At 52.6% G+C, this 24,543-nt stretch overlaps 1 protein-coding gene across 2 annotated transcripts in view; it reads right to left on the reverse strand.

Moving 5' to 3' along the window:
* CHST15 (carbohydrate sulfotransferase 15) overlaps window positions 1-23,931 on the reverse strand; it is a 79,746-nt gene extending 55,815 nt beyond the window's left edge. The window contains exon 1 of one of the 2 annotated variants that reach the window (XM_040255106.1): window positions 23,810-23,931. The gene's annotated coding sequence lies outside the window, so the exon portion shown is untranslated. Of the gene's footprint in view, window positions 1-22,683; window positions 22,761-23,809 lie in introns of those variants that run through there. The other variant, XM_040255105.1, reaches the window with a different exon arrangement.
* Between the last annotated feature and the right edge of the window lie 612 nt (window positions 23,932-24,543).

Below are 24,543 nucleotides of genomic sequence, written 5' to 3' on the forward strand. Positions count from 1 at the left end.
TTTCCAGCCTTAGAACCGATGGTATTTGGGGCCCCAAGCCCACAGAGATGGCAGAGCAAGGAGAAATGCAAGCTGGGAAGAAAGTGTCTGCACAGGTCTGAGCACGTCCCTCTCTGGGCTAAGCCACCAGCAGACATGAGTGGGAAACGACCAGTCATGGTGGGGACTCTGCCTCTCAGAGCCGAAATGTCCCCTGTCGCTGCACAGACATTCAGCTCAGTATCGTGCCCCGCAGGCCCCCGCCTCAGAGGCAGTGATCTGAAATTCGGGCTCCACCAGGCAAAGGTGCAAACTCCCAAACCAACATCTCGCTTGCTTCCCCACATCCCGTAAGACTCCCAAACACAGGGAGAATCGGGTTCATCTGAATTCTGCAAGTTTAGCTTGAGCACCAGTCAAGGCCACACAGACCATACAGACAGCCAGGAGACACAAGAGTCTTATCAAGTTCAGCTTCGCCCTTGCAGTTTTCAGATGCCATCTGTGGGTGTGAAGGGTGTGACCCTGCAGGAGTCAGGAGGGCTGGTCCCACGGGGTTGGGTGGGGGAGCCCAGCGGCTCTAGGGGGCTGAAAGGTGCCTCCTCCACACCCAGCGACAGAAGGGGAAACCCTGACAAGCAGAGTGCAGGGCTGAGGCCTGGGTTCAGAGGGCGGGGAGTTAGGTGTTTCCCCAGAGACCAGCAAGACCACAGGACACATGAGTGTATGGTTTCAGGCTGTAGAAATCTGAGTGACCGACTCTGAACAAGCGAGGCAGAGAAGACCACCAATTACACCACTGTCCCCTCAGGAGCTCCTGCCAGGGGACACCTGAGCACAGAGCCCAGCTTTGCCCCTCCTGAGCCCACCAGCTCATCCCTGCCTAACCAAGGACCTCCAAGGGGGACTCTGTTTCTTACCTCCTTCATTCGTCTGCCTACCTGGCCTCCCAACAAAAGGCACTGGGAAATCACTGTTTCCCAAAATGGATGTAAGACTCCGTAGGGCACAAGATAAAACAGCTTTCGCCCCAGCCGCAGATCTGCAGAATCTCCTGCGGGCAGGGTGAGGCAGGTAGGCACTCTCTCCTACTCACTTTCAGGCCTCAAGCCAATGGCCACAGATATTCCTTCCTTCTGAGCCCTCCTTATGCAGCCACAGCCGCTGCTGTGAATTAGGACTCTGATGGAACGAGGGCAGCACTCACACCTTGGCACTCAGCCTGGGCTGGCCCCATAGGACTCTGCATTCAGGGATTTCTAGAATCCTTTCTCCTCGTTTCCTGTCCATATCATGGACAACAACATGCCCATGGTGTCAACACAGGGACACCTGGGAAATGCCAGCTGCCTCTCCTCACTGCTTTAGACCCCTCAGTCACCCTGAACATCAGCCTTGTGGGAAGAAAAAGTTCCTTCTCTGCCTTGAACACAGTCGGGGAAAGTCTGGCTGGTCAGGCTACACAAAAGGAGAGAGTGGGCAGAACCGGTTGGTTCTGGGACTGAACCCATTTGCAAATAAAATCTAAGTGGTGGCAGCTCTCCTTTCTTGTCCCTGCTCCAGGAGGAAGGAACCCCCGGCCAGCCACTTCCAACTCAAGGATCACCCTAGAGGCTCTGCTTCAGTGACGACGCCCCAAAGGGCAGTGACTAAATGCTGGGCTCCTCCCCATTCCTAAGTTCAGGCACAAAGACTGGCTCCCAGTGAAACGTGACCATGGGGTGCAGAATCCCAGGAGGGAGGGACAACTCTCTGGGGCATCACAGGGACTCTCTCTACTCAGATCCCAGTTTATTCATTTAACGCAAGCCTGCGGGACAGTCAGCAGTTATCCCCCAGGGTCTTTTGTGGGGAGAGGACCAAAGGGGCGTCAGTCTCACAGTATATTTGTTCCAGGCTCTTATTGCATCTTTCAGGAGACTCATATGCTGCTGGTGGGAACCATACTCGGGACAAAAGCTTGGAAGTCTAGCCACACGTACAGATACTGAGCACATTGTTTCCCAAAGACCAGCGATTCTACTCATAGGTCCATGCCCAGCAGAAATGCATCCTCACGCTGCTCAAGGCCATGCACTAGAATTAGGGTGCTCAGAGCCCTGGCTGTAAGGCCAAACTAACCCTGCAACACCAGAGAAGAATCTCACAAATGCAGTACTGAGCACAAGAAAGTAGACACAAAAGAGAACATTCCGCATAGTTCCATTTATATTAAGTATAAAAAACAGGCAGAGGCGGTAGAGATGACGATGGTGATCTTGCCTGACTGGGGGCTGGTGGGGGGTGCTCAGTGAGTAGAATGGAACTGGGCGATTCTGGGGTATGGTTTCCACACTCGACCGAGATGCTGTTACACAGGTAAGTTCTGCTTATGCAAGTCCATCAAGCTGTGAACCTTTGTTCTCCAGCTAGGTCTGCTTTCCTCCACGGGAGGGAAAAGTTCATAAAAAGAAAAAAGAATGGGTGGTGGTAGGTTTCTGTTCCATAAGAAACTAAGAGAGAAGGAGAGGGCACACAGGAATTTGACTCGTGCATGAATGTGCCCATACAATTCCGCTCTCTCGCTTTGACCCTGAAGGACAATGTTCTCAGAGAGATGCCCACTTCCTTTCAGAGGCACCAAACCAAAGCCACCTCTGCTCATAACCACTCAGGGCTGATTTTACAACCCATGTCTCGGTCTGGAGGCTAATGACCTCCAATTCCCAGATTCTAAGGGTTTCCAGGGTCTTAAAGGGCTCTTCTTGGGGTGGACTTGGCAAGGAGGCTGCAAGCCCCAGACCTCTTGGGCCATGTCGTGGGGCCATTTCAGCCTGGCAGCCACCTGCAGGCCAGGCAGCTATGAGGTCTAAGTGTCTGTTAGTCGCTCAGTCATGTCCGACTCTTTGCGACCCCATGGACTGTAGCCCACCAGCTCCACTGTCCATGGAATTCTTCAGGCAAGAAACTGGAGTGGGTGGCCATTCTCTTCTCCAAGAGGATCTTTCTGACCCAGGGATCAAACCCAGGTTTCCCGCATTGCAGGCAGATCCTCTACTGTCTGAACACCAGGGAAGCCCATGCGTTCTAAAGTGAGAAGGGAACATGCTCTTTGATCCTGGAGAGAGTTGGTCACTATGGAATCCCATCTGGTGCCCAGGGGACAAGAAGCCCATCACATTTTGAACCTTAAAAAGAGAGGCCCCAGGTCCTGGCACGTCACTCAAGGTCACCATGGCCACCCCTGTCACTGTCCCAACATCACAGACTCTGCCCATCCAGGAGGCCTGCTAGGCCATCCCTCCCTCCTCTCTGGGCTCAGAGCTTCCTGTGCCTTACTCTTCTCCCAGCTTCCTCCATCACTCCCTGGAACTCTCTGACACCTCCATGGACCCTTGGCCACGCTTGCTCAGTGTACCAAAGGGCACACGCACACAACACTCCTGCCCTTCATCTCCCTTTGGGCACTCATCACTGCTGAAATAAGTCACTCGACTCAGTGTTTGTGTCTCGTCCACCCACTAGAAACCGAGCTCCATGCAGGCAGGAACCAGGCATGTCTTCGCCACCACCAGCTCCCCGGTAGCCAGTTACTATTTCCTTGTCTGTGTCCATCTGTGGGTTAAGGCTCAGAATGGGGACACTGAGGCATTTCCAACACCTGGCTGTCGGTCAGTGTCATTTCTTCCTCTCCCTGACATCTTCTGTAGAAAGAGTGGCATGCAGCCATGGGGCAAGTCCTAGAACCAAATCTCAGCCCAGCCACGGCCAGCTGGTTGACCCTGGGCAAGTTGCCCAAGCCTCTCTGAGCTTTATCAGCTTCTCTATAAACAAGGATCAGGTTATCTACCTCTCAGGGCTGAAAGGGAGACTGACTTATGTTAAGCACTGACCACAGTCTTTACAGTGTCCTTCCATTTGAGGTCATTGTCCAAGAAAGCCAGCTCACAGCCCCAAACAGGAATCTGGACCCCGATTCATTCATTAGTCAGCAGGTTCCACGCAGTGTGGCTGGGCGAGGCATGGACACAGTGGGTGAACCCCACAGATGAGATCCTGGCCACTTCAGTGTTGGTGAGGTTTTGCAGAGGTAAGAGGGATTTGTGAGGTTCTGCACATTCATCTTTTCGGGTTTCTCTCTCTCTCTTTTTTGGTTTACACATCAAGATTTTTTTTCCCCAATAGTTTTAAACCCAACCTTATTATTTAAGGTATCTAAATGTCCCACACCAGCTAATAAAAATATTGTGGGCTTTTCTTCTTGTTATTTTTCTTTTCAAAGTAAAAACAATGACTGCGGATGTCTTCACAAGGAAAATAAATAAAACCAGCTTTTGTTTGCAGACCAAGGTGCGATAACGTGTCATTTCCTGAGTGAGTTAAGTCCTGGCTGAGCACAACCTTGAATGGGAGGATGTGATTCCAGACACCCAGGTACTGCAGACCATCTTGGGCTCAGCAAGGGTAAACGTGGCCTCCAGAACCCCTCCAATTGCCGAGCAGCTCTTTCTCCCCAGCCAGGACAGGAATTAAAGACGGCTTCTTTCTTGGAGTGTTGCAGCCCCATTCAAACCCAGCGGCTTGTGACAATGAAAGGCGAGCATGGCGTTCTGGCTCCCTTTGAGCTTACACCCCTGGTGACCTCTGTACAAACTGAGAACAAAAGAGGGGGGAATCGACAGTAGCTCCCCACACCCCCGCCCCCACCCCGCCGCCCCGAGAGACGGCTCTGAAGAGCTGTCCTTAGGGATTCTGAGTGGAGCAAGCCCCAGCCTTCTCCCCCAGTATAAAATAACTTTAATCCTCATTCAAGATCTCCAGTTCCAATGTAAACCTGGCAAGTCCCAGCTCTCCTCCGCTGGAACCTCCCCTCCCTTTGGCAGCCAGCCCAGGGATGCTACCTTCCGCTTCTCCACTGGCTTCTAAGAGGAAACAGGCACCCACTGAGCCCGTACAAGCCCCAGCTCAACACACTGGAGAGAACAAAGACTTCACACAAAGAAGTGGGCTTTTCCAAGCCCAGCAGCCACTGGCTCCTAAGGAGAGATGCTTCAGCCGCCGGGGTCTGCTTCCTCGCCCAGATGGCCCATCCACCCCCTCCCATCTCCACAGCTTCACTCCAGGGCTGGGAAATGACGAGGCTGACCTATGGTGGCCTTGGAATCCTGGACTCTCTCCAGGGGTCTTCCACTCAGCTGGCAGGGCAGAGCCCAAGCCGGGGACAACCAGAGATGAAAGTCCAGAGGGATGGGGCTGGTTCTCTAAGGACCAAGGCCCCGGGGCTGCAAATAGAAACACACATAAACCATTGTGAGATGTCCAGAAACGCTTTGAATTCTTCTCCAAATTGAGCTGCAGACAGTAGGAGTTTTGGTCTTCATGCCATCCATTCTGAAGAGCCCAAAGGTGGATTTTTCCAGATTTCTGATGCACAGACTCTGAGAAAGCCACATGTAATCCCACTAGCAGACGAGGGCAATCCCTCTGCGTCCCAATTCATCTCAGCAAGTCTCTCTTCAGCATGAACGGGGATCAGGAACCCCACCAGAGCCCACAGAGCAAACCAAGGTGATACGGCCCTCCTGGTGCTCACAAGCTACGGTGCACACAAGCTGCTGTAGGTCAAGGTGGTCTAGGGTGGGCATGACACAAGCTGTCTCATGCCAGCTCCTTGGGCCACAACCTGTGCAGTCACATGGGGCCTGGTGCCCAGAGGGGCACTTGGTTAATGCTCTGCTCTCCCTGGTTTGAGAAAGTGAAAGTCGCTCAGTCATGTCAGACTCTTTGTGACCCCATGGACTATACAGACCATGGAATTCTCCAGGCCAGAATACTGGAGTGGGTAGCCTTTCTTTTCTCCAGGGGATCTTCCCAACTCAGAGGTTTAACCCAGGTCTCCCGCATTGCAGGCGGATTCTTTACCAGCTGAGCCACAAGGGAAGCCCGGTTTGAAGTTCTTAATAATTTTTTCATAAAGTGTTAGTTGCTCAGTCATGTCCAACTCTTTGTAACCCCATGGATTTATAGCCTGCTAGGCTCCTCTGTCCACGGAATTCTCCAGGCAAGAATACTGGAGTGGGTAGCCATTCCCTTCTCCAGGGGATCTTCCTGACCAGGGATTGAACCTAGGTCTCCCGCATTGCAGGCAGATCCTTTAGGGGCTTGCATTTTTATGTTGTACTAAGGTCTACCAGGGACAGTTCTGGAGTTATTGAAAGAGTAATACAACAGGGAAAGAAATCACATCCAAAGAGCTTCTCTGATTCCTGGTACATGTAACAGCTAAGACTCTGCAACCCCACGGACTGTAACCTGCCAGACTCCTCTGTCCATGGAATTCTCCAGGCAAGAATATCGGAGTGGGTTTGCATTCCCATCTCCAGGGGATCTTCTCAACCCAGGGATCGAACCCAGGTCTCCCACATTGCAGGTGAATTCTTTACCGGCTGAACCACCAGGGAAGTCCAAAGTATTAAATATCAATACAAATGGATACTTAGAAAATGGCAAGATGCCCAGGGTTTAATCCCATCGTTGGTTTCAGCAGGGACCTTTCCAGGATCACTGCAGACTTAGTACCTTCCATTCTATACCAGGAGTTTCCACAAGCCCATTTATCATAGCTCTGATTCATCGCAGTATCTACTCTAATGCAGCTCAGCCTGATGATTTAAAAAATATGGGGACCTTTAATTTATCAAGCTAATGTGATTACACAGCCATCCCACAGTCTAGCCATCTCACAGGCACTCCTATGAAATTTATGATCGGAAGCTTACACAATTCCAGCCCCTTTAAATGGGAAAATCTTTACCATAGTTGAGGGATGAACTCATTCCACAATCTGGAAAAAAAAAAAAAAATCAAGCCCTTCCACAAGTGCCTTGCTCTGTTAGTTTTTGCCACTCGTCCCCAGACAGCAAGGTTTAAACACCATTTACCAGCAAGCTTAATTTTAACCTGCCTTTACAGAGGATGCCAAATCAATTACGTGTCAGCTGATAACGTCTGCACATCTCGTGCTGGTGGCATCTGGTAACTAATGCTGCCCGTGAGGCTGACCAGGAGCAGCTTCACACAGCATCTTCTGGTTATTACAAGCATCACTCTGACCCAGAGCTGAATGTAGGGGCTTCAGACATAGCAGGCTGCATGGGGATTTTGCATCTTGAAGAAATCAGTCTGTACGTGGTGTAATTAAAATACACCAGAGCAAGGGACGGAGAAGGCAATGGCACCCCGCTCCAGGACTCTTGCCTGGAAAATCCCATGGACGGAGGAGCCTAGTGGGCTGCAGTCCATGGGGTCGCTGAGAGTTGGACACGACTCAGTGACTTCACTTTCACTTTTCGCTTTCACGCATGGAGAAGGAAATGGCAACCCACTCCAGTGTTCTTGCCTGGAGAATCCCAGGGATGGTGGAGCCTGGTGGGCTGCTGTTATGGGGTCGCACAGAGTCGGACACGACTGAAGCGACTTAGCAGCAGCAGCAGCAGAGCAAGGGACTTCCCTGGCAGTCCAGTGGTTAGGACTCTGTGATTCCACCACAAGGGGCTTAGGCTTGATCTCTGGTTGGGGAACTGAGATCCTGCCTGCCATGCAGTGCAGTGAAAAACAATAAAAAATAAAATGCACTGGAGCATAATTCAATTGGAATGGAGATTCCCCATCAAACCACATGAGGCTGCAGAAATCTTCCCAACCTTAAAATGACCTACAAGGCACAGGGTAGAAATTTCCTTCAGATCTTTGGAGTGTTTCCTCCTCTACTGGTATACCTGTTTTCACCATTCAAAGAGGGAAGGGACATGACATCTTCTCAGTCAAGTCCCTCATGTTGCAGATGAGGAAAGCGGCTCAGAGAAGTCAAGTAAGCAGCCTGAGGACACAGAGCAGTCAGTGAGAACAGGAACTAGAAGTGTAAAGGCCTAAAAAAGTGAGGGCAGCCCCACAAGGTAAGTCAGCGACCTCTGAAGTCAGACGGCCTGGGTTCAAGTCCCAACTCTTATCATTCATAAGTTACCAAAATTTGGGTAGGGTGACCCTCTCTAGCCTCAGTTTTCACATCTGCAAAATGGGGATGCTAATCATGTCTGTTGCAAGGTTGCTGAGAGTAAATGGAATAATGCAAAATCTAGCACATACTAAGCACCCAAATGTAGGTTACTATTATCAGAACTCAAGTTTCTCAATTCCCTGTCCTGGGTTCTATTTCACCAAAGTGAAGTGAAAGTTGCTCAATAATGTCTGACTCTTTGCAACCCCATGGACTACACAGTCCATGGAAATCTCCAGGCCAGAATACTGGAGTGGGTAGCCTATCCCTTCTCTAGCAGATATTCCTGACCCGGGCATTGAACCCAGGTCCCCCACATTGCAGGTGGATTCTTTACCAACTGTGCTATCAGTGAAGCCCGTGTCACCAAACTGCTGGTGCTGCTAAGTCGCTTCAGTTGTGTCCGACGCTGGGCGACCCCATAGACGGCAGCCTACCAGGCTCCCCCGTCCCTGGGATTCTCCAGACAAGAACACTGGAGTGGGTTACCATTTCCTTCTCCAACGCATGAAAGTGAAAAGTGAAAGTGAAGTCGCTCAGTCGTGTTCAACTCTTCGCGACCCCATGGACTGCAGCCTACCAGGCTCCTCCGTCCATGGGATTTTCCAGGCAAGAGTACTGGAGTGGGGTGCCATTGCCTTCTCCGTTTCACCAAACTATTCTCTATATATTATAGGTTCCTTGCCTCTGAGAATCTCTCAGATCTAGAGAAGAAGGCTGTGTGCATACCCAGGGAGGAGGCACCTACAAAGTTCCAGGTGGGTACATAGAGGCATGAAACACATAAACCATGGGTCTTCCAGAATTTGTTAATCTGATAAAAACTAATTTAATTGATGGCCAATTGGGAGGGATCCAAAAACAATCTAAAAGATAAATGACAACACTGAAGTTCATGAAATTCTAAGGTGCTTCCAAAGTGCTGGGGCTCCCTAGGTTTAATGAAATTAGATGGCAGCAAGACAAGGTCTGTAGCATAGTGATGGAATTGTACCTCTGTCAGTTTCCTGGTTTTGATAATGTGCTATGGTTATGTAAGATGTTATCATTGTGGGAAGCTGGTTGAAGAATACACAGGAACTCTGTGCTATTTTTGCAACTTCTTATGAGTCTAAAATTACTTCAAATTAAAAAACTAAAATAAAATTATGGGCAGAATCCAGGAGTGCCAAAAGATTAAGGGGACTCCTGGCAAGCTGTCAACATATCAAGACATCAGGGCCAGGTGTGGGGAGCCCACGGAGGAGGGGGGAGAACCTCCCCATGAGGGCACGGAGGAAGTCAAGTCCTGAGGGGCAGATAGGACTTGGTCAAGGTCAGGGGAAGAAAGCAAGGCTCAAGGCAGGGGCCGCATCAGCTGGGGAGACTGCTATGCCCCGGTCCCTCTCCAAAGGGTGCCCTCTCCCTGAACCAGGCTGTCGACTCAACACCAAACTCAAGTGAACAGCCACATGCTCATCTTTGGGATTTCACGGACTATTTCAGTCTTGTTTTCATGAGTGTGGTTTCGGCTGCCCACCCAAGACTTCTCCCATCAAGCATGTGCTTACATAAAAATAACTTCTGCTCACAAGCTCACAAAAAGGATGGGGGTTTTGCTTCTCATTAGCCCTACCTTTTGAAACCACAGCAGCTGCAGGCCAGCCCAGCATGGGACAAGGGTTCTTCACCCAGAGATGAGAGACAGGGCTGAGAAAGCGAAGCTGTAAAGGAGCTTCCCCAATGGGCTTCCCTGGTGACTCAAATGGTAAAGAATCTGCCTGCAAAGTGGGAGACTCATGTTCGATCCCTGAGTCGGAAAGATCCCCTGGAGAAGGGAATGGCTACCCACTCCAGCTCTTGCCTGGAAAATCCCATGGACAGAAGATCCTGGTGAGCTACAGTCCGTGGGGTTGTAAAGAGTCAGACATGACTGAACGACTAACACTTTCAAAGGAAAATGAAAGAACGCTTCATTCAAGCCAAGTGTGCTATAAACCAAGTTCTCTCACCTGCTCTCCCAGACCGACCCAATCCCATCCCATCAACTGATCCCCTCCTGGGATCTTGGCACTGGCTGTTCCCTCCACCTGGGATGCCCTTTCTGAGCTATAGACCGTGGAGCCTTCTTGTCGTTTAAGAATCAGCTTAAACGTCACCTTTCTGGAAAGGCCTTCTCCAATCACCCAGACAGTCACCCCCTAACATGTAGCACTTATTATTGTCTGTTCTCTGATATTTACGAACCTGTCTATGAGATGGACCCTGTTTGCCAAGTCACTGCTAGAGTCTCAGCTCTTAGCACTGGGCACACAGTAGGTCCTCCATCACTGGATGGTGACTCTTAAAGGGGGTGCAGAGCCTGAGTCAGAAGAGTTGAAGATGAAGGGTCAGGCTCCCAAATGGTTTTCATGAGCCAAGCTGCAGGATCAAGGGGCCATTCAGCGTATTCTTGCCTTTCCTCCTCTCAGCCACTTGTCCACCCAGCCAACCATTCTTTCCCATGGCCCGCGTCCTGGGGATATAACTTTGAATAAGACATACCTCGTATCCTAAAGGGACAAATAACCTTCTGATGGCAAAGACAGAACGGAGGTAATTCCTACAGCGACGTGCTAAAGGCCAAAGGCGACTCCTGGGCCTCTGGCTGGGCTCCTGTGGAGATGAGGGCCATTCATGCAGAAAAGAAAACCAGAGCTAAAATCCCACAGAAGCTACAGTGATGGAACATGTATGCTAGTTACATCCAGGGAATCCGATAAAAAAAAAACCCAAAGAAAGTCACAGTCAAGGACAGACTGAGGATAAAAGAGGCTCGCTCCTGAGATCTCTGCAGATTACCGGCCCCCATCTTTGCCATAGAACTGGAAATCCTTCTCAGAAGAACAACTGTGATCACTACTACGTTCCATCTTAAAGAGCTTAATGCTCGCAACCACGTACAAACATGAGCACCCACGTGCACACACGAGCACACACATACACAGACGCCCAGGGCCCACCCCTGAAGAGCTCACGTAGAACTGGAATATGTGTTTTCTTTCAAAAAGCCCCACAGGGCTTTAGATTTAGAACCTGCATTTAGAACCAACAAGCTTCCGGCAAAGTTCCCTCTGAATGTAGTTATAGAGGTGCATTGCGGTGTCAACACTAAGAGCATGAAGTGGATCCAGGAGGATCTCAACAGGTGAGCCTTCCTAAGCGCCGAGAACATTCCAGTCACAATACAAAAGCTAGCCTGAGGACTCGGCTCAAGACCCGGGAATGCACCCCAGCCACTGCAGCACCCCTGCCCGGGAGAGCTGCCGGCTGGCCCTGTGCGTTTCCTTCCTTGTTGTGGCCCAGCCTCTTTAAAAATCAACTTCATAATGTACCCTGGAGTCACAAGCACAGCCTCGTGTTTATGGGCTCAGCCAGATCAGATAAAATTTCATTCTCTGAATTGGTTCCTAATTTAATTACTCCCCGGATAAGCGCTGGCCTCCCGCCGCTGCAGGGAAAGAACTCAGGAGGCACTGGCGCCACAAGCCACGAGCTGCAGCTCTCGCTTGGCAGCTGGTGGAGGATGAGCTGTTGCGGGGCCTCTGCAGGTCAGAGGGTGTTAGGACAGCGGGCGAGGGCCAGGTGGTCTCCGTCTGTCCGCCCAACCAGCCTGCGTTTACCATCCCCAGCCAATCAAGAGGGTGACCTGCCGCTTAGTAAAGGGGCTCAGGGAGAATGTTGAGGGTAACTGAATCGACTCTGAAAACCCAGATTCAATGTTGACTCTGTGTGGCCTCTCTGGGCCTCAGTTTCTCCATCTGCAAAATGGGGCAGAACTATGTTCCCCTGAAGGCCTTTGCAAGCTCTAACATTCAGACAAGTCAGGGGAAATCAGAACCTCATCTGAGAATCAGTCCTCCTTTAGGGCCAGGAGAAGAGCATATAAAAAAGTAAATGAATTATGGAAAACAAGTAAAGATAGCTCAAAAAATTTAATTCTAGAAATGGAAACATGTCCACACAAAGACTCATAAATGAATGTTTATAGCAGCATTATCCCTAAGAGCCAAAAAGTGGAGCCACTCTATCAACAGATGAATGGATAAATGTAGCCTATTCATACAATGGGATATCATGTGGCCATATAAAGGAATGAAGTACTGATATAAGCCACCATATAGATGAGCCATGAAACAGGATGTTAAGTGAAAGAAACCAGATACACAAAAAACCATATCCTATGTGATTCCATTCATCTTAGGTCCAGAATAAAGAAATTAATAGAGATAAAGTAGATTCTTGGTTGCTTAGGGTGGGGGGGGTGAATGGGGAGATAGGGGGCTAACAGCTAATAGGTACATGGTTCCTTTTCATATGAGGACTTGTTCTAAAAGAAAACACGGTTCTGGTTGCGCACATCTGTGAACCTACTAAAAACTACTGAACTGTATGCTTTAAATGGCAAATTTTATGTCCTGTGAATTACATCTCATTAAAGCTGTTTTATAAAAAGGATAGGTTGAATAGACAAAAAAAATCTGTTGCATGATTTTTAAAAATAAATCAGATGAGAACATTGTAAAGTAAATATACATAACATAAATACACACACACACACACATATACACTCACACATTCTCCCTAAACAGTTCCACGGCTTCATAACTGATCCAAGGATACATAAACCACACACACACACAAAAACTGCTGACTTGAAAGTGGGCAGGCTTGCATTTTTCTATTGATTTATTTCAGTTTTAACAGCCAAAAGCAAATTTATTTTCTACCATTGAAATGGCAACTGAGGTTTCATCTACTCTTTAATACATCATTTTTATTCTCAGAACCAAATTGTGAACAATGGAAAAGATGCGTGGATTTCCAACAGCCAACCGGTGAGCAAAGGATTTTTTTTCTTTTTGCCTGGAAGCTATTTCCAATGAAGAGGCCACATTTGCTAAACTCCCTCTTCCCTTTTGTGTATCTTTCTAATTCCTCACAGAAACTGCTACGGAACAAGTATAAATAGCTTTCAAAGTTAGGGCGACACAGATGTCAGGCTGATCCCAATTCCATTATTCTGAGTGTTCTTTCATCCTCTCATTTAGCGCTCCTGACAACTTTCTTCAGCAAATTCAACATGTCCTAAAAGCAGCTATTTCCTCTGACTTTCAAAACAGCGCGGGTGGATTACTGGTCTGATATGGGGTTGGCTGGGGCCTTCCTGGAACTATTACCTTGACTGAGAACTGTGAGAGAATAAGGGAAGGTCACAACATGTGGGTCCGGCTACAGATGACCACAGAAAGGGCAATTGTGAGTGTCCCACAGTTTAAGAATATCCAGGTAAACAGGAAGATGGTCCTCTCTAAGGACTCACCATTTCTAAGCCCAGAGGGTATTTCTTTCAGATAAGAAATACTGATAGGTCAAAGTAAGAGGCAACCAGGGGAAGTTGAGTGCTTAACCCTGGATGGTGCACGGGGCATGGTTAGGTTGATGACTTGGTTCGCCAGGCCCCTCCCCTCAGATCAACACCTTGTTTTACTTCCTCCCCTGAGTGGGGCTTGGCATCCTGGGACCCCGAGCAGAGAGATGCTTGAAGCTCCTACAGCCAGGACACCAGGCCCCGTACGAGACCAAGAAGGATTCCTGCCATTTCAGCTGAGTCCTGCTCCTAAAGCAACAGCACATGAGGGGAGAGATGGAGCTGGCCCCCACCCCACAGAAGGGCCCTGGGCTGCCTGGGATGCCAGGTAAAGGAGGTGCTGGTACCAGCCAACCAGAGGCCAGAGGAGGGGGACCCCCCGTCCTGCCAAGATCCCCCCTGAATCCCCGCTCAGTTGTCCTTCATCACCTTGTGATGATAGGGGGGTTTCCAGGTGGGGGACAGCCTGGATTCAGAGCTCACTTGTAGACCAGGTCAGCCCGCTCCCACCGATCAGACGACCCTCTGTATTTGTTGAGACACTGGAGAAAGGCTTTCCAGCGAGGGCTGCCCCCTCGAGAATAACCCTGCTCCCTCCCAACACAGACACACACACACAGACACACAATGCCAGGAGCAGAGGCCCTGGCCCAGCCCGACTGTAGCCGCCAGTCTCTCATTCCAAAGAAGAGGGCAGAGAGCGAGTAGGTGCTGACATCCTGTCTCCAGCAAACAGCTGACAAGTCTGCACTGTTCATCATGGAAAATTAAAAAGCGAAACGGCCCCAACAATCTGCCAGAGGATGACATCCGACGGAGGCCCTCAACCTTGAACCAGAAACGAGACCACGGAAAGAGCACCACGGTTCCTGAATTCTTCTCATCTTCTTAAAGCAACAGCGATTCTGAAATCGAGTGTCTGGTTACACGATCCAGAGACGAGCCAGCTGCAGCCAACTCCCACCTGGATGTCCAGGAAACTGAAGGCAGGGAAGCCGGCTGGTCCCACGGGACCTGGGCCAAAACATCACCCTGCCCAGGGTGGCTGCAACTTAACAGATGGCGTGATCACAAGTGTCTACTGGGAAACCCCACTGACTGGCCCAGTTCCCCGGGGCCACCCGCTTTCTTGTAATCCTGGAGATCCCTGACGTGCACAAAGCCAATGCAGCTCTGCGTGTGTACATTTGGGAGGCTCTTTATATAAACAGGTTCACGAATCAGAGGGAACAATCCTCTGTAGACTAATAGTCTGATTTTCGGTTTGGAAATTATGGTCTCTATAAATACACTCCAGGACATACTTTATATTTTTAATGCAAATATTTACATTCCAAACAAAGGAGCATGGAACTTAATGACAAGCTATGTATACTGGCTATAAGAAACACTAACAGCTCCCACAGTTCTTGCCTGAGTTAATGGCTCCTGCTTCTATTCCTGAGATACAAATTTCCATAGTATTTTTCCCTAAGACTCTCAAGCCACACACAAAAAAACTGTGGTTACTACCTTTTAATAGCCCAAAACCTAATGTCAGGAAAGCCCAGTTTAGTACATTAGGCTCTTGACTCCTTCTGAAATTTACTGATAAGCACTAACCCTCCTGCACCATGCTACCAGATTGGGGTTACTTTTCCGTCTTCTTTGGGTGTACATTCAGAGGCCCACATGAAATCCATCACAGCCCTTTCTCCAGGACAAGCTGGTTCTTGACGTGTTAATTCAACAAACGACAGTCTCTCGCGACTGACCGGACCCCCAGACAGCCTCTCACCCTTGAGAGGCTCACCAGGCCCGGGTGAGTGGACCACACCCAGGAATACTAGAAAGATCATGGTAAAAAAGGAGGATGGGGTCAAGGTCAATTTCAGTAGAGGATCCCTGCAGATACTCAGAGGAGAACAATGACATCTGGATGGAGGATGTGGAAAGATGGTTAATCATCACTCACAAAACTTCCAGAAGACAATGATGAGATGGGGGCAGGGGGCTGGACGAAGGTTCAGGGGGAAGTCAAGAGCAGGGGACCAAGAGGAGGCAGAAAAGCTCTCACACTCAGGCTACCAGGCGGTCAGTCTACCAGTGGTTCTGCCCCTCCTTGTAAATTACCCTTGTGTTACAGTTAGAATGCAGCCTTGAAGTCAAAGGCTGATCATTCCCTCAATCTGACTCATCACTGCCATGCTCTGCAGATAGCAACACAGTTGACAGGCTTACCTCCTAACCTCGATGTCCTTAGCGACTGCATATCTAATGCTGTCCTTATCAACTCTGCACCTAACAGGTGCCATGTGTGAGACCCCTCTATGGGCCAGGCCCTGGGCTCAGCACTTATCATTTGCTCTGGGTGGGTGGAGGGGTCAGGGGAGGTGGGGGGCCCGGGGGGACTCTTCTTGCCCAATCCAGCTGTTTCCTTCCTCCTGGAGACAGTGCTGCCTGTGTACCACGACTGTGTCTCCACCTGGTGAGGTCCACACCATCCCAGCAGCGTGCAAGGAGGAGCCTGGCCTCATCTCTTCCCACACAGAGTCGGCACTGCCCCCTGCTGGCTGCCCCGGGTTGGGGTGGGGGCAGTGGCAGCTGCCCCGGGACAGACTGCCGCTTTCCCACTGGCCTGCAACTCAGGGGAAGTCAGTGGGCCTCACTGCCCACTTCTCACTTCAGGTATGCGATGCCCACATGCCCACTGGTTCAATCACATTCTCCAAGATCCACTTCAGTTGGGACCAAATACTGCATTTCTATCTTTACACATCTTTCTCCTCCCCTCTCTCCACTGGTTCAGAACTTGGCCAGGAAAGAGGGGTTTAATTTGGGGGCTCCCTTGAGCCCCAATTTGTACTGTGAAAAGAAAGTGAAAGTCGCTCAGTCGTGTCCCACTCTTTGGGACCCCATGGAACGGTCAGTCTCCAGGCCAGAAGATGGGAGTGGGTAGCCTTTCCCTTCTCCAGGGGATCTTCCCAACCCAGGAATCAAACCCAGGTCACCCGCATTGCAGATGGATTCTTTACCAGCTGAGCCACAAGGGAAACCCAAGAATACTGGAGTGGGTAGCCTATCCCTTCTCTAGCAGATCTTCCCAACCCAGGAATCGAACCGGGGTCTCCCACAATGCAGGTGGATTCTTTACCGATTGAGCTATCAGGGAAGCCCATTTGTACTGCTGGTACCCAAACTACGCTACAAAAACAAGATAGAGATTATCAACCCCACTTTACAGATACGGAAACTGAGGACCAAGCAAATGTAACCACTGGCCCAGGGTCACGATAATGGAACAAAGAAACACAGGAGAGACTCAAGCCCAGGTCCACATGGTGTCCAGGCTCACCCCACCACCTAGGCTGCCTCTCCAAGGGGATAAGGGATTCAACACTCAGGTTAAATGCACATCTGCATGGTGGGCACCAAACCTTTGGTGGATTGGAAAATGAAGGTGCTAGTCAAACTTGCCTCATTCAGCCCAAATCAGCTAACACATGTCACAAAGGGGAGACACAGCAGTCCAGACCCCTTTCAACAAGGAGTGAGACAGTAACACAGCTTTACAGGCCTCTCAGACTCTGAAATGCACCTTCCAACCTCACAGCAAATGCGCTATGGGCCCCCAGCCCCCTCAGGGCAAGCAGAGCAGGTCAGAACTTCCCCGAGATCCAGGGCTACCCTGGGAGGAAGGGACCCGCCACCTATCGAGGCCTGAGGTCACACCAATATCTTCTCAATCACAGGGAGCAAAAAGGGCCAGCAGGCACATATTCCATTTCAGGAGAAGATGTAAAACCACCAGGTTCTTGCCTGTCATAGGAAAAAATAATTGCACCTGCCCAGGTGGTGAAGGACAGGGAAGCCTGGCATGCTACAGTCCATGCGGTCGAAAAGAGTGGGACACGACTGAGCATCTGAACAGCAAGGTGGCGCTAGTGGGTAAAGAACCAGCCTGCCAATGCAGGAGACGTGAGGCGTGGGTTCAATCCCTGGGTCAGGAAGATCTGCTGGAGGAGGGCATGGCAACCCACTCCAGTACTCTTGCCTGGAGAACCCCTTGCTCAGGAGCCTGGTGGGCTACAGTCCATGGGGTCGCAAAGAATCAGACACCACCGAGGTGACTGAGCACAGCACAGCACAGCCCTGTAATCTACTTGTGTGCCCGTGTTGGGGTATTTTCCAGGCACCTGGATGACGAGGCGGCCTGTCTCAATATTTTTATCACAAGCACAGTCCTGGAAAGCGTCCAGGTTTCCATTATAATGACACTCTCTGCTTTTGAGGATCTGCCAGCCTTTCTTGCTTCAGAGACCCAGAAGGCCTGGACCCGGACAAATTCTAGAAATGTAGCATTGGTGTCAGGACGAGCCTGCCCGGGCAAGAAGGCCCCCGCACACCCACTCAGAACTCTCTGAAGCTTGGACTGGGGCTCAGGAATGCAACATTCGAAAGCCGGCCTCCCCAGCACATCCCCTGATCTGCCCCCGGCTTAATCACCACTACACAGAAGCACAGCCAAACCGCCCGGCCGCCTGTCCACGGTGTCCGCTGGAAGCATCTCAGAGGGCAGCTGTGGATGTAGCCCTCTCTTTGCCGGGAGAGATGAAGCAATCAGCCTGACTAGAAGCCAAGGTGTCCTGGGGTATCAGAGAAGCTCTCTGAGGTAGAATATGCTAGGAGTCATGCTCCCCTCCTCCACCAGGAAACATACACAGCTACATTAAAAAAAAAAAAAAAAAAAAAAACACTGGGCAAGCAATTTCAGGGAGCTCAGAGACATTCTCCCATCCCCGGTAATGAGCTCTAGAGCTGATGTATATTAAGCACTTACTGTATGCTAGGCACCACTCCAAGCAGGTATTAAGTCCTGTGTAGGACTTCCCTGGTGGTTCAGACGGTAAAGAATCCACCTGCAATGCAGGAGACTCAGGAGACCCGGGTCAATCCCTGGGTGGGGAAGATCCCCTGGGGAAGGGAATGGCAACCCACTCCAGATTCTTGCCCGGAGAATCTTGGACAGGGGAGCCTGGCGGGCTACAGTCCATGGGGTCGCAAGGAGCGGGACACAACAGAGCGAATAACCTGGCTCAGCTCTCAGGCCTCAGCTCTCAGGCCAGGGGTGAAGTGGCCTCAGGCCACTCCAATCTCAGAGCTGTGCTAACCTAGCAACTGCTGCACTCTGGGCAGTGTTACGTAATCTGACTCGTGCCAGGTTCTGCCTGGCCCACTACTCTGAGCTCTGCCTCGTGGCCCCCACGCACCTGGCCCTGGGCTTGTACCTGGAGGAAGACATAAATGCCGCGTATGGCTGGCGCTGATGAAACAGGCTGCTCGCGTTTCCTCCACATCCCTTTCGAAATCAACAGAGACTGAGAACCTGCTTTCCTCTGCCACACCCCCACCCCACTTGCTGATTCATCACCGCCTTCCCCTTTGAGAGCCATGGCTGCTTTCCCCACCCCGATCCTGTGTCTCTCCTGCCTCCACTGCCATCCTGCGTGTGATCTGACCTCCTGCACATTCGGAGGGCTAAATGATTAGGCTCTGGGTCTCCAACAGTCTCCCCACCCTCTGATTGCCATATGGAAAGAGGCACTCTGCATAAAACTTTTCATATCATTTCATTATTCAACAGTAATACACCGATACAGGGAGAAGACAGAGTAGAGACACCAATGTAGACAAAGGGAGACCTGTCTGACCAGGCTGGCACAGGGCAAGCTGGGAACCGGTAGGGACCCAGCAAAGGACGGCTGTTAGGACCAAATGTCTTCCTCCCCAAAGCCCGTACTTAAAAATATTCTGTATTGGCCCGAATGAACACAGACCCTTTACTTTTCTTCCTAGATGTGGACACTGGATACACACACCAGATAACAGCCACCTCTGCGCTTCATTTCACTCCATGAAGACCCGGGTCTACACATCAATCATCCCGTCCTAGCACTTTGTTTTAACGGAGGAGCCTCTCAGGAAGGAAATCAGACCCCAGCACCTGAGAACAATAAAGAAACACCCTGTGCAAGTCAGAACAGTCCCCCGATATGTCGTCTGCTAAGTGAGAAGACAGGCTCCGCAGCAAAGCAGCACAGTTGGGCGGAAGTCAGCCACCGTCCCCTGAGTAGCCCCACTTTCCTCACCAGTTGATGACTGAGAGCACCACTTCTACATCACGTGCCGCTCAGGAGATGCCTGGTGATGGAATGCTCACACAACGACGCTCCCAGACCAGCTACGTTTCTAAATAGTTTCTGCTTTTATTCATAGATCAAGGAAACTCGTCTCTCATACAAACAGGTTCCAAACAGTGCCTCTGTAATCCTGGAACTGCTGACGCCTGGGGACCAGGACAGGGTCTGGATCTGGGGGGCAGGAAGCAAAAGCTGCCCAGCACAGGGGGTGTCCACTCATCTGGGAGATTCCAAGAGGCTCCAGCCCGGCAGGGTGGGATGTAAGAGCCAGACCAGTAGCCAGAGCATTGGAGACCTGGGCTGATGTTTCACTTCTGGGCTCCGTGACTTGAGACTCACTGCTCCGTGCCTCAATTCCCACATCGGTAAGAAAAGACTCCCAGGCCACCCACCCCTCACTGGCCTTTTTCCTGGCCTTACTCTCCCAGCTGTTAATGCAGCTCACTGCTCAACTATCTACCCGGCACAGACATTTTTGCCTGCTCCCTTCCTAGAAGGGCAGGAACTCTGTCTTCTCCCTGTATCGGTGTATTACTGTTGAATAATGAAATGATATGAAAAGTTTTATGCAGAGTGCCTCTTTCCATATGGCAAGTGAAAGTGTTAGTCCCTCAGTCATGTCTAACTCTTTGTGACCCCGTGGTCTGAAGTCCACCAAGCTCCTCTGTCCATGGAATTCTCCACACAAGAATACTGGAGTGGGTTGCCATTTCCTTCTCCAAGGGATCTTCCTGACCCATGGATCAAACCCAGGTCTCCTACATTGCAGGCAAATTCTTTACCAACTGAGACAGGAGTTCATCAGATAGCTATTGAATGGATGCGTGACACACAGCACATGCAGGCTGGCACTTGGCCACAGGCACAGAGGGCGTCCGTCATTCTAGTCCCTTGGCCTGGGGCTGTGGTCTCCATATCCTTATCACATGTCTCACTTCTCTGATAGTGGGACACCCTTCCCAATACGCACAAACTTAGGACCAGATGTCAAGCTTCAGACTTCTTGGCAGAGCACCCACTCCCAACCGTCTCCTCTCCCTGTAGAGTTTGAGCCCACACTTAAATGTTCAAGCTTGAGAATTCCCTTGAAAATTAACAAGACTTGTCAAGTCAATTTTTCTCCCAGCTAGGTAGAGCTGAGTCAAAGCTGCCCTCTTGGGTAGGGCATGTGCTCACCTGCTCAGGGCAGCCCCGGAGTCTCCCCAACTCTCCCCATCCCCTGGAGCTAGCAGGGATTCACCTGGATGCCAGTGCACCCGGCAACCTCCACCCAGGTCCTAGGTGGCCTTGGACACCCACAGTCTAATCACAGCCCAGCTCTAACCTGAAGCACCCACCAGCGCAGGTTCCAAGAGCCTGGGGTTCCTGTGGACCAGATTGTTAACTTGGGGCTTCTCTTCTGCGCCTTCTCCAGACACCAAATAAGCAAAGTCCACTTCCTAACCTCGCCCAAACTTTCCTGCAAACACTGCCTCTTCCACACACTGGGATTAATCTTCTCTTCTTCGGGCCAGTGGAAAAACCAAACACCTCCCTTCTCCTGGCCACAGGCAACAGCAACAGAAACGAAGGAAAGTGCAGACAGAGACCTCACAGCAGCCACCGTGACAGGGCTGGGATCTCTGGCCATTTGATCATCAGAGAAAAGCAAGGCAGGCAGGGGATCCACTCTGCACAAATCAGCCTCTCCATCCTGCCTCCAAACACAAGGTCCTGGATGAATTAACCCTGCTCGCTGCAGTCATCCAACACCCGAGAAAGAACACAAAAACATTGCTGAGTTTCCTTCCAAGGGCCAGGGAGCTGGACCTGGAAGGGGGAGAAGAGCCCCCTGCAGCTTCACTTCTGACTCACTTGCGCACCTATGCACCGAGAGAGCCTGGCAAGCTGCTTCACCTGCTGGCTCAGTTCCCCCTGCCAGCAGGAGGCAGGACATTCTCCTGCCAATCTTTCAGGAGCGTTAGAGAGAAAAACCTATTTGATTAAACCTATTTGAAAAACCTATTTGATTAAAAACTACCTAGCAGCAGCAGTTAAAAGGCATTTTATTCCCATGCTATTTTAAACAAAATCATATATGATTTGTATGCTAAGACATCCGGATTCAACAGACTGTTGGTAAAATTAACAAGAACCATGTTCTGGAAGGGAGGGCTCCTGATTTTGCACCACTAGGGGAAGGGGAGTAGGAAAGTTGGACGTGGAAAATGCTGTGTGTTGGGGGGGCAGTTCTAGAGGAACTTGGGGCAAATCTCCAGGCCTCAGTTTCCCCCCCGGGTGCCTCAGGAGGTGTGCCCCCGGACTGCCTTTCTGCTCCAGCACCTGGTGGATGTCCTTCTAGAACCGCAGCTGATAAGAATTGGGGCCCTGCAAACCCCTCGGCTCAGCCTCACAAGACAGCGAGCCACATCCCTTCGCGGGGCGTCCTGGGGCTTCCTTGAGATATAACTTCATTCTCCCAAACTCCGTGCCATCAACTCACCCAACGTGAATGCAGCAAGGGCCTAGGGGCCGGAGGCGGGGAAGCTGGGCTCAGCCCCAGGCTTTATTGCCTCTTTCTCGAACCTCCCTACTCCAGGCGCGGACGTCCAGTGGCCAACAGCCAGCCCCCGAACCTCAGCCTTCAGTCTGTACCCGCCGCTCCAGCCCCCGCGGGCCGACCCCGGCTGCAGGGCGGACGGGCAACGTGGGGCCAGTACCGCGACGGGGCGGTCAAGCAGCCGCGCCCAGGACCCTGGCGGCTCCGAATCCTAAACACACACGCAGACACACGCGCGCACGCCGGCCAATCCGTTCGCCCGGAGGAGTCGGAAGGCGCTTCCACAGCGCTTCATTCATTCTCCCAAAGGCGAGGTTCGCTTCTCCCGGGCGCCTCCATCCTGCGATCTTAGGAGGACTCCAAGGGGGCCACCTGCGCCACGACCCGTCCCCCATCAGCCCACGGCCACCGAGTCCTCTCCACCCGCACCTATAACCCAACAGACTCGCGCTCCATTCCGATCGGCGGCGTCGCCCCCTCGCAGGGGCTGATGCCACCCCGGCTCCCCGCAGCTCCGTCGCCACGCAGCCCCCGCCGCCCCGCCGCGCCGCTCGGCTCAGACCTGCAGCGTTCGGCTCGCCGCGCCCAGGCCGGCTGGGGACGCCGCCGCCGCTGCCGCCGCCTCCGCCACCGCCGGGAAGCCTCGGCTCCTCCCAAGTCACACCGCCTCCGGAGCTGCGGCGGGGCGCTGGGAGGGGACAGGGGGCGGAGGGCCCGGAGGAAGAAGGCGGGGAGCAAAAGTTCAGGCCGCTCGGGCCTCGCCGCGCCCCCGTCTCCTCCCAGGCCCGCCCACGAGGTCCCCCTCCCGGAACCCGGTCCCACGGGCTTCCGCGCCTGGGATCCCCCACCCCACGCCTTCCCACCCGGAGCGGCTGCGGGATTGGAGCCGGGGCAGGAAGGTGGCCCCGAACCCGAGTCGAGGAGAGAGGGCTGATAGCAAACACACCAACCTGCCCCGGGCCGCACCTGGAAACTTCCCCGAAGTGCGACCGGCAGCGGAGCGCATGGCTGGGGAATCCCCACCCCCACCTTCACCCCACGCGCGCTCCTAGGGAGAAAGCACCGATCGGTCGGTCAGTCGGTCCTCCGCCTGCAGAGCGCGCCCCCCGCAGCCCCATTCCGACTCCTGGGGCGGTTCTCCTGGACAGCCGGCCTGTGCGTGCCCAGAGGCAGCTGTTCGCAGCGCCACCACCCCTTCGCCGAGTCCCCGGTCCCCGTGCTCCGATCGCATTCTCCCTAGCGGGAGAGGGGGGCGTGCGAGCCCTTGGCGCCGCCGCCTCCGAGCAGCCCTTCCCGCGGGGTCCCCGGCGCGCGGGGCGCCCAGAGCGCGGCCGGGATCGGCGGCGAGGGGACGCCCTCCGCTGGAGACGGCGATTGCCTCGGTGAGGCTGGGCCGAGGGTCGCGGGGCCCAAACCTGCCTCTGCTCTGCGCGCGCTCGCAAGTTCATTGTCTGCCTGGGCCGTCGTCGCCGCCGCCGCCGCCGCCGCCTCCGCCGCCGCCACCGCGCGGGGAGCGCCGCGGGGAGTGAGGCTGCGCGAAGCCTCCTCCGGCCCGGACTCCCTACGCCCAGCCCGGGCCGACCCCGGCGCTGCCCGGCCGGAACGCGGAGGGGCGCCGGAGCTCAGGGCCAGGCACCCACCCGCCGCCTGTGGCCGTCCCCGCGCCGCGCCTGGCACCCAACTTGTACCTGAGAAGCCGGAGTCCAGCCTGGGGGCGGCGGGGGCAGCCCAGCCTCTGCGGCTCCGGCTCCGCGGGAGCGCGCCTAGCCCCGCGCCCGGAGCCCGGCATGCGGGGCGCGTCAACCTGACTCCCCGAGCGCAGGGAGGAAAAGTTTTGGGAGTGACGTGCGGATGGCGAATGAAACAACCGCAGAGAACCCGCCCCCCCCCACGTCCCCCCGCCTCATGTCGCGCGGACACACATCAGCTTGGGTCTGGAATGTGAGACCAAGGCGTGAGCGCCGAGCGATGGGTTTGGTTCCCGCCCCTTCCCGTTCCAAGTCAACACGAAATGTGAGCTGCGGTGATTTCGAATAGAAAGCAAACCGAAACCCCTCAAGTCTGCCAGTGACACCCTGCCAGAGACATTTTTTTTTAACGAACTTGGTGGTCTGGAGCAGCCCGTGCATTGATATTCAAGGCCACGGCGCTGGTGGGTTCTGCGCCCTCTGTTGTATTTTTGCATCTGGAGACGGCTCTCCCGGGCTCTTTCGGCCCAGCCTGCTTGATTTCACGGAGAAGGAAGGTTCAGCGGGACCCCGAGCCCGGCCGCAGTGGCCCCGGGCGCGGCTGCTCCAGGAAACCACCGGGCTGCCCGAGGTCAAGGAAGTGATGCACCCGTGGTCGACCTGGAGACTCTCCACCGAAGATAAACCAGTTGAAGAAAACACTGAATTCGGAAAGACTCAAGCCCAGCCACTCA

The sequence above is a fragment of the Oryx dammah genome, unplaced genomic scaffold, assembly GCF_014754425.2.
Source record: "Oryx dammah isolate SB20612 unplaced genomic scaffold, SCBI_Odam_1.1 HiC_scaffold_14, whole genome shotgun sequence".
Lineage (NCBI taxonomy): Eukaryota > Metazoa > Chordata > Mammalia > Artiodactyla > Bovidae > Oryx > Oryx dammah.